The 10396-nt window shown below is 43.4% G+C and overlaps 1 long non-coding RNA gene across 1 annotated transcript; it reads left to right on the forward strand.

The window, feature by feature from the left end:
- The first annotated feature begins 8303 nt into the window (after positions 1-8303).
- Positions 8304-10044, forward strand: LOC123724116 (uncharacterized). The gene is made up of 2 exons (XR_006756810.1): positions 8304-8449; positions 9135-10044. It is a non-coding gene; the product is annotated as an uncharacterized lncRNA (long non-coding RNA).
- Positions 10045-10396: the final 352 nt, after the last annotated feature.

Raw genomic sequence — 10396 nt, forward strand, 5'->3', positions numbered from 1 at the left:
TTTACCCTTTCGGATAGTGTCTTGAACGCACGAACAAAACGCCGCTATTTGGATATAACTATGGATTATTTTGAACCAAACCAACATTTGTTATTGAAGTAGAAGTCCTGGGAGTGCATTCTGACGAAGAACAGCAAAGGTAATAACATTTTTCTTATAATAAATCTGACTTTGGTGAGGGCTAAACTTGCTGGGTGTCTAAATAGCTAGCCCTGTGATGCCGGGCTATCTACTTAGAATATTGCAAAATGTGCTTTCACCGAAAAGCTATTTTAAAATCGGACATAGCGAGTGCATAGAGGAGTTCTGTATCTATAATTCTTTAAATAATTATGTTTTTTGTGAACGTTTATCGTGAGTAATTTAGTAAATTCACCGGAAGTTTGCGGGGGGTATGCGTGTGTCTGATTATTTCTGGCTGGGTACTCTGCTGACATAATCTAATGTTTTGCTTTCGTTGTAAAGCCTTTTTGAAATCGGACAGTGTGGTTAGATTAACGAGAGTCTTGTCTTTAAAATGGTGTAAAATAGTCATATGTTTGAGAAATTGAAGTAATAGCATTTCTAAGGTATTTGAATAACGCGCCACGGGATTCCACTGACTGTTACGTAGGTGGGACGAAATCGTCCCACTGGCCCTAGAGAAGTTAACACTATAGTACCCTCCAAACTCATCATTAAGCTCGAGACCCTGGGTCTCGACCCCGCCCTGTGCAACTGGGTCCTGGACTTCCTGACGGTTTGCCCCCAGATGGTGAGGGTAGGTAACAACATCTCCACCCCGCTGATCCTCAACACTGGGGCCCCACAAGGGTGCGTTCTCAGCCCTCTCCTGTACTCCGACGAGACAGCCTACAGGGAGGAGGTGAGGGCCCTCGGAGTGTGGTGTCAGGAAAATAACCTCACACTCAATGTCAACAAAACAAAGGAGATGATCGTGGACTTCAGGAAACAGCAGAGGGATCAGCCCCCTATCCACATCGACGGGACAGTAGTGGAGAAGGTGGAAAGTTTTAAGTTCCTAGGCGTACACATCACGGACAAACTGAAATGGTCCATCCACACAGACAGCGTGGTGAAGAAGACGCAGCAACGCCGCTTCAACCTCAGGAGGCTGAAGAAATTCGGCTTGTCACCAAAAACGCTCGCAAACATTTACAGATGCACAATCAAGAGCATCCTGTCGGGCTGTATCACCGCCTGGTACGGCAACTGCTCCGCCCACTTTATATAATATTTACATACCCTACATTACTCATCTCATATGTATATACTGTACTCTATACCATCTACTGCATCTTCCCTATGCCTTTCGGCCATCGCTCATTCATATATTTCTATGTACATATTCTTATTCATTCCTTTACACTTGTGTGTGTATAAGGTAGTTGTTGTGAAATTGTTAGGTTAGATTACTTGTTAGATATTACTGCATGGTCGGAACTAGAAGCACAAGCATTTCGCTACACTCGCATTAACATCTGCTAACCATGTATATGTGACAAATAAAATTTGATTTGATTTGAGGAGGCTGAAAAAATTTGGCCTGTCACCTAAAACACTCAAACTTTTACAGATGCACAACCGAGAGCATCTTGTCGGGCTGTATCACCGCCTGGTACGGCAACTGCACCGCCCTCAACCGCAAGGGGGTAGTGCGGTCTGCACGATGCATCACCGGGGGCAAACTACCTGCCCTCCAGGACACCTACAGCACCCGATGTCACAGGAAGGCCAAAAAGATCATCAAGGACAACAATCACCCAAGACACTGCCTGTTCACCCCGCTATCATCCAGAAGGCGAAGTCTGTACAGGTGCATCAAAGCTGGGACCGAGAGACTGAAAAAAGGCTTCTATCTCAAGGCCATTAGACTGTTAAACAGCCATCACTAACATAGAGAGGCTGCTGTCAACATACAGACTCAAATCTCTGGCCACTTTAATAAATGGACTTAATTAAAAGGTATCACTAGTCACCTTAAATAACGCCACTTTAATAATGTTTACATATCCTACATTACTCATTTCATATGTATATACTGTTCTATACCATCTACTGCATCTTGCCTTTGCCGCACAGTCATCACTTATCCATATATTTATATGTACATATTCTTATTCATCCCTTACATTTTTGTTTATAAGGTAGTTGTTGTGAATTTGTTAGATTACTTGTTAGATATTACTGTCTTGTCGGAAGTAGAAGCACAAGTATTTCGCTACACTCGCATTAACATCTGCTAACCATGTGTATGAAACCAATACAATTTGATTTGATGTGTTGCTTGCCGAGTGAGGATTGGAAAATGTCTGTAAAAACACCAGACAATTGTTCAGCACAGTGCTTTAACACATGTCCACTTATTTTGTTTTGGCCTGTGTGCATTACATCCCCTGAAAAATGCCAAAACATCAGCCTGTTGAACAACGAACCTTTCAAACATTTGTAATGATGCTTCCATTTGTTTTACCTCTGACACAAAGTTGTCTGATTCAAATCTTGAGAAGAAAACATTCAATTCTTTAGCCATGTTCTGGCTCTCATCTCTCCCATGGTCAGCACTGGTTTTCCCCTGCCTATGTGGGGGGCACCAGCCATGGATTTAATCCCTTGCCAGGCCACCCTTTTATTTGTATTTTTTTATTTCAACTTTATTTAATCGGGTAGGCCAGTTGAGAACAATTTCTCATTTACAACAGCGACCTGGCCAAGATAAAGCAAAGCAGAGCGACAAGAACAACACAGTTACACATGGGATAAACAGACGTACAGTCAATAACACAATAGAAAAATCTATATACACTGTGTGCAAATGTAGTAAGAATAGGGAGGTAAGGCAATAAATAGGCCATAGTGGCAAAATAATTACAATTTAGCATTAACACTGGAGTGATAGATGTGCAGATGATGATGTGCAAGTAGAGATACTGGGGTGCAAAAGAGGAAAAAAATAACATGGGAATGAGTTAGTTGGGTGGGCTATTTACAGATGGGCTGCCAATGAGTTTGGCGACGAATATGTAGCAAGGGACAGCCAACGAGAGCAAACAGGTCGCAGTGGTGAGTAGTATATGGGGCTTTGGTGACAAAACGGATGGCACTGTGGTAGACTACAACCAATTTGCTGAGTAGAGTGTTGGAGGCTATTTTGTAAAAGATATCGCCAAAGTCAAGGATCGGTAGGATAGTCAGTTTTACGAGGGTATGTTTGGCAGCATGAGTGAAGGAGGCTTTGTTTTGAAATAGGAAGCCGATTCTAGATTTAATTTTGGATTGGAGATGCTTAATGTGACTGTAGAAGGAGAGTTTACAGTCTAACCAGACACCTAGGTATTTGTAGTTGTCCCCATATTCTAAGTCAGAACCCTCCAGAGTAGTGATGCTCGTCGGGCGGGCGGGTGCGGGCAGCGATCAGTTGAAGAGCATGCATTTAGTTTTACTAGCAGTCATTTGAGAAACCAAGGCTGTTGAGTCTGCCGATATGAATGTGGTGATTGACAGAGTCGAAAGCCTTGGCCAAGTCGATGAAGACTGCTGCACAGTACTGTCTTTTATCGATGGCGGTTATGATATCGTTTAGGACCTTGAGCGTGGCTGAGGTGCACCCATGACCAGCTCGGAAACCAGATTGCGTAGCGGAGAAGGTACGGTGGGATTCGAAATGGTCGGTGATCTGTTTGTTAACTTGGCTAACGAAGACCTTAGAAAGGCAGGGCAGGATGGATATAGGTCTGTAACAGTTTGGGCCTAGAGTGTCTCCCCCTTTGAAGAGGGGATGACTGAGGCAGCTTTCCCAGTCTTTAGGGATCTCAGACGATACGAAAGAGGTTGAACAGGCTAGTAATAGGGGTTGCAACAATTGCGGCGGATAATTTTAGAAAGAGAGGGTCCACATTGTCTGCGGGGGGTGCAGAGCTGATAGTCAAAAATGCTTATTGAAATTCTCGATTATTGTAGATTTATCGGTGGTGACAGTGTTACCTAGCCTCAGTGCAGTGGGCACTGTAAAGACCATGGAGAATAAGAGCACTTCCTGCTCACTGGGAGGAGGTGCTCTTATTCTCCATGGTCTTTACAGTATCCCAAAACTTTTTGGAATTAGTGCTACATGATGCAAATTTCTGTTTGAAAAAGCTAGCCTTTGCATTCCTAACTGACTGTATATTGGTTCCTAACTTCTCTGAAAAGTTGCATATCGCAGGGGCTATTCGATGCTAATGCAGTGCGCCACACTTGAGTTACCTGAGGAGAGGGTCCTCTCCACCCTTTGCTTGTATGCCTCCTTGTCCACCAGTATCTGTCTTTTGATCTCACGTTGTGAGTTTTCCTATAGATTTCTCTGATTTTCACTCTCAAAATCACAAAGTTAGATGGGCTAAGTCCACAACAATGCTTAAACCACATCAGTCTGATTGGGTGTGCCAGTCAGGGCCTGGCTTCCAAGTCGATGAGCCTTGGTCCACCCAGGCCCATCCATATCTACACCCTGATGCAAACAGCCCATGATGACAATTGCGCATCACAAATAGCCTTCTAACCAACACTTCGGTCTAAACTTTTTCAATACCTGGTTTGCATACCATTGTTGTCTTAGATATCATAAGTTGAAACGTCTTTCCTACCCTACCGGCTACCAATGTCATTAATCTGTGAGCTGCTCCATGCCAAAACCAGTTGAGAGCTGCACACTCTGGCTGCCTGCAGATGATATTTCGCTGAAACTAGGCTTTGTGTGTGGTGCACATGTGAATATACTTCACGTGCTTTGCGATTTATGTTGGCAACTTTGTGCATGATTTCTCTATTGTACTACAAGTCGTATACCTCCACTACACTACTTTGATACGCATCAGTAGGGACTAAGGAGTGAGTATACGCAATGCCGACTGAAAACAAAATGGGTATACGGTTTATACCTACGTATACCCTCCCCTACACCACTGGCCCTTTGTGTTCTACAGAAAGTGCACTCCCCTACATGAGAGCTCTGGTATTACGGTGGCTGTCCTTTCAGAATCACAAACCTGGCACAACCTGAAGGCGAATAGGTTCCCCACTGCGCAAACATGTCAAGATATTTTGAGTCGGGCGTGCTGACCGAAAATAAAAAAAATCACCTTTACAATAAAGTTACTACTTTTCCAATATTTCTCTTTTCTTTCTCTTTGCATTGTTGGGAATGGCCCGTAAGTAAGCATTTTACTGTTAGTTTACACCTGTTGTTTACATTTACATTTACATTTAAGTCATTTAGCAGACGCTCTTATCCAGAGCGACTTACAAAATGGTGCATTCACCTTATGATATCCAGTGGAACAACCACTTTACAATAGTGCATCTAAATCTTTTAAGGGGGGGGGTTAGAAGGATTACTTTATCCTATCCTAGGTATTCCTTAAAGAGGTGGGGTTTCAGGTGTCTCCGGAAGGTGGTTTACGAAGCATGTGATGAATAAAATTTGATTTGATTTCAAAGAACTCCATCACCACCGCAGCCCCAGCACCCCTACTTCCTGCAGCTATGTAGGATGGGCTTTAGACCAATTGAGAATCTCCCAATGCCAACCACAAATCAAATCAAATCAAATTTATTCATATAGCCCTTCTTACATCAGCTGATATGTCAAAGTGCTGTACAGAAACCCAGCCTAAAACCCCAAACAGCAAGCAATGCAGGTGTAGAAGCACGGTGGCTAGGAAAACTCCCTAGAAAGGCCAAAACCTAGGAAGAAACCTAGAGAGGAACCAGGCTATGAGGGGTGGCCAGTCCTCTTCTGGCTGTGCCGGGTGGAGATTATAACAGCACATGGCCAAGATGTTCAAATGTTCATAAATGATCAGCATGGTCAAATAATAATAATCATAGTAGTTGTTGAGGGTGCAACAAGTCAGTAACACAAGAGTAAGTGTCAGTTGGCTTTTCATAGCCCATCTTTGAGAATATCTCTACCGCTCCTGCTGTCTGTAGAGAGTTGAAAACAGCAGGTCTGGGACAGGTAGCACATCCGGTGAATAGGTCAGGGTTCCAGCAGGTCTGGGACAGCAGGTCTGGGACAGGTAGCACGCCCGGTGAACAGGTCAGGGTTCCATAGCTGCAGGCAGAACAGTTGGAACTGGAGCAGCAGCACGGCCAGGTGAACTGGGGACAGCAAGGAGTCATCAAGCCAGGTAGTCCTGAGGCATGGTCCTAGGGCTCAGGTCCTCCGAGAGAGAGAAAGAAAGAAAGAGAAAGAGAGAATTAGAGACAGCATATTTAAATTCACACAGGACACCGGAAAAGACAAGAGAAATACTTCAGATGTGACAGACTGACCCTAGCCCCCCGACACATAAACTACTGCAGCATAAATACTGGAGGCTGAGACAGGAGGGGTCAGGAGACACTGTGGCCCCATCCGAAGAAACCCCGGACAGGGCCAAACAGGTAGGATATAACCCCACCCACTTTGCCAAAGCACAGCCTCCACACCACTGGAGGGATATCTCCAACCACCAACATACCATCCTGGGACAAGGCTGAGTATAGCCCACAAAGATCTCCGCCACGGCACAGTCCAAGGGGGGGCGCCAACCCAGACAGGAAGACCACGTCAGTGACTCAACCCACTCAAGTGACGCACCCCACCCAGGGACGGCATGGAAGAACACCAGTAAGCCAGTGACTCAGCCCCGTAATAGGGGTAGAGGCAGAGAATCCCAGTGGAAAGAGGGGAAACCGGCCAGGCAGAGACAGCAAGGGCGGTTCGTTGCTCCAGCCTTTCTGTTTACCTTCACACCCCTGGCCAGACTACACTTAATCAAAGGACCTACTTAAGAGATGTGTCTTCAGTAAAGACTTAAAGTTTGAGACTGAGTCTGCGCCTCTCACATGGGTAGGCAGACTATTCCATAAAAATGGAGCTCTATAGGAGAAAGCCCTGCTTCTAGCTGTTTGCTTAGAAATTCTAGGAACAATTAGGAGGCCCGCATCTTGTGACCGTAGCGTACGTGTAGGTATGTACGACAGGACCAAATCGGGAAGATAGGTAGGAGCAAGCCCATGTAATGCTTTGTAGGTTAGCAGTAAAACCTTGAAATCAGCCCTTGCCTTAACAGGAAGCCAGTGTAGGGAGGCTAGCACTGGAGTAATATGATCACATTTTTGGGTTCTAGTTAGGATTCTAGCAGCCGTATTTAGCACTAACTGAAGTTTATTTAGTGCTTTATCCGGGTAGCCGGAAAGTAGAGCATTGCAGTAGTCCAACCTAGAAGTAACAAAGGCATGGATTAATTTGTCTGCGTCATTTTTGGACAGAAAGTTTCTGATTTTTGCAATGTTACATAGATGGAAAAAAGCTGTCCTTGAAACAGTCTTGATATGTTCTTCAAAAGAGAGATCAGGGTCTAAAGTAACGCCGAGGTCCTTCACATATTAATTGTCAGATTCAAAAGAAGATATCTTTGTTTCAACACAGTGATAGACATTTTAAATGCTACTGCTACTGCTCTTTCACCATTTCAGCTACAAACATTAAAACAACTAAAACATGTTAAAAACTTAATAAATTATAACTATTTAAATTGTCATTAATTAGCATAAATAAGCCACCAACAGTAATATTATAGGCCTAACTCTAGAACCGTTCAAGCTAGAGACACCCAACCAACTTTCACCTAATCCAGCTATCCTTTTCTATCAACCATATTACTTCAAGTCAAGCTAGCAAGCACACACATTTTCTTTAGGAAATGTACTTTTCGAGTATTCACTTGACTTTAGTTACCGCAAGTGAATTATAGCTTCCATGTGAGACCAATAGGCCGACTACTACTGACGGGAAGGGACATATGAACCGAATTGCGTTGTGGTAAAAAGCTTTTATTTACCGCAAGAGACCGCTATAAGAGCTGTTTGTGTAAAACATTTTTTCATTTACCAGGCAAAATATCCCCATAAATATATTTTGAACAACATAAACTAGACTACCTGTATAATTATTATTGTTTGAAAAATGTCCCCATCATGCTCATGGAATCAACCTTCTCTGAGGAAGGTAGAGAGAATAATTGTCTCAAACTCTTCAAATTGTAAACCAGTGATTTCATATTAAAAGACAATGATTATAAACACAAAGGCTATTTGTATTGCTGACAGTCACACCCTAAGATGTATAAGAAGAGGTCTCAGAGGTGTAGTTTATGGGAAGTTTCTGATAAACTGTAGGTTTACATTTGATTGGAAGGCTGTACAGGTGGTTTGGGGGATGCGCAGCGTTGCCTAACGTCACGCTCGGTGGTGGTATAAAATCCCCTGGGTTTGTCCTCCAGTCATTCATCTTGAGAAAAGCCGGAGGCAGCATAGCGATATTACGCGTAATTGTGGCTGGGAAGAAACCGATTTCACGATGACTAAACTTGTGATGGCTTACATTGGATTCCTTCTCCTTGCAATGCATTTTTCATCACAGGTAAGACATTTTCTTTCAAATATGATGTACTTTTTACCATGTTTGTTTCAGATTAACCCGGATTTTAATTAGACTACCCATTATTCTGGAGAGCAAATGCATTTCAACAGGACAGGTGTAACTTTCATTGTGGCTTATTAATCAGACAAATTTGTTAACATAAATTTAAAATGTCTGATTTTTCGACAATGACAAGCGAATGATGGCGCGTGTAATTAACCTCAGATGTTTTCATTCAGTATGATTGACGCAATATTGGAAAAATCTAGCGTGCCACGCAATGTGGAACGGCGACGCCTCTTCAGATAAAGGATTCAGTAGCCTAAAGTTACTACAACATGCATAGGCTGGCTAATGTAATTTTAGCGCGACTGTGTCTTTATTTCTTATCCTTGACTGCAATTCAAATGCAGGATGTTGCCCGTTACCCTATAGGCTATGTAAAACATTGTCTATAAGGTGATGACACTTACATGTCTTACATTTTCTAAGGTGCATGTTGTTGGAACATATTGCCATAGGGCTCTTGTATTTTTACTGCCTAAGCTTTCTCCGTGTGCGTAGCTGACCGTTTTCCCTCTTTAATTTAGTAGGACGAAAGTGAAGTCTTATTGGTAATTGTCCCTAATGTTTCAGGTTGACGTGTTTTTCACATGTGACAAGCCCCTCTGCTCTCCTATTTTAGGTCCACGCGCAAAAGGCTAGCACACAGTCCCCTGCCATGAATGCTACGACCAAAGCTGGCGGCGCGAGTTCTAACATGACCAAGATGCCCGATGTCGCCAAGAACAACACCATTCCCAAAGGAGCCAGTGCGTCCTTGCAGTCCAGCTCGGTCGCGCTCATCATACCCATCCTGGTGGGGGGCTCTCTACAGGGGCGCTTCTAGAGGGCTGTTGAGCACTGAACAGACACCGGCAAGACTGTAACGCCAGCGACCTCGATGGGGCAAACTGTTTTACAAAGAGCACGTTTTTTTAAATGCACTTCAGAAAGGCAGTCATGTGCGCTCCTAACCGGAGAGATTCGGTCGAGTTGCGTGCCGGACGATAACCCTTTTCTACTTCACTGATGGGAATTGTTATTTACCCTCACACCTTCCGGCCGCTTCAAACCAGCAGGCCTACACACCTCGCACACTGGCCCCATGCCCATAGGCCGAACGGTACGGTCCTCTCCATGGAGGCAGTTCATGATAAGATCAGTCCATGATGAGGATGTACGGAACTCTGCACTTTGAACCGTTTGTTCCCGCTGTTCCAGTGTAGACACCAGGGGGTAGTTTAGTGATTTCTTAAGAATTTAACATATCTAAAGAAATGTTGTTTTGAGGCACTTCGAAAATAAGGTATAAATGAATCTGTGGCACATGCACGAACAGCGGTATTTCTGCAACTGCAGTGACTACTTTGTCAGAGGCTTGATGTACACTTGTGACATTTATTTCTAGAATATGGGATGGTTTGAGTTGGCATATGTGAGATTTAATTGTATAAATCATGTGATATGCTTAAATGTGTTTTTATGGTCAGGCTCAATTAAAGCTTTGAAATATAGCTTACTTGTGACACTTTTCTTATATAATAAAAATACTTTGACATAATTTTGACTTCTCCTGTCTGTAAATTATAATGCTAGACCTGCCAAGTAATTTGCTCTGTTCCACTGTCTCCAGCCCCTTTATTGATCACATAGCTAAGACCAGGGATTTACTCAGGTAGACTAGGTTTGATGTGCCACAATTTAAATCCTTATTTTAGAATGGGGAATAGGAATGTTTGCCTTGGGCCAGTTGTAGCATTTATGCCATGTCAACTAGGACATGATAAGTCTTACATTCCTTGTGGCCAAAACGTGTCAGTTTCCTGACAGTCGACTTGTCTGCTTTAAAGCGAGGTTACTTTACCCTAGCTACATTGACCTGTGACCAGTCATTTGTAAACTAGC

This window comes from Salmo salar, chromosome ssa09, assembly GCF_905237065.1.
Source record: "Salmo salar chromosome ssa09, Ssal_v3.1, whole genome shotgun sequence".
NCBI classification, from domain to species: Eukaryota; Metazoa; Chordata; class Actinopteri; order Salmoniformes; family Salmonidae; genus Salmo; species Salmo salar.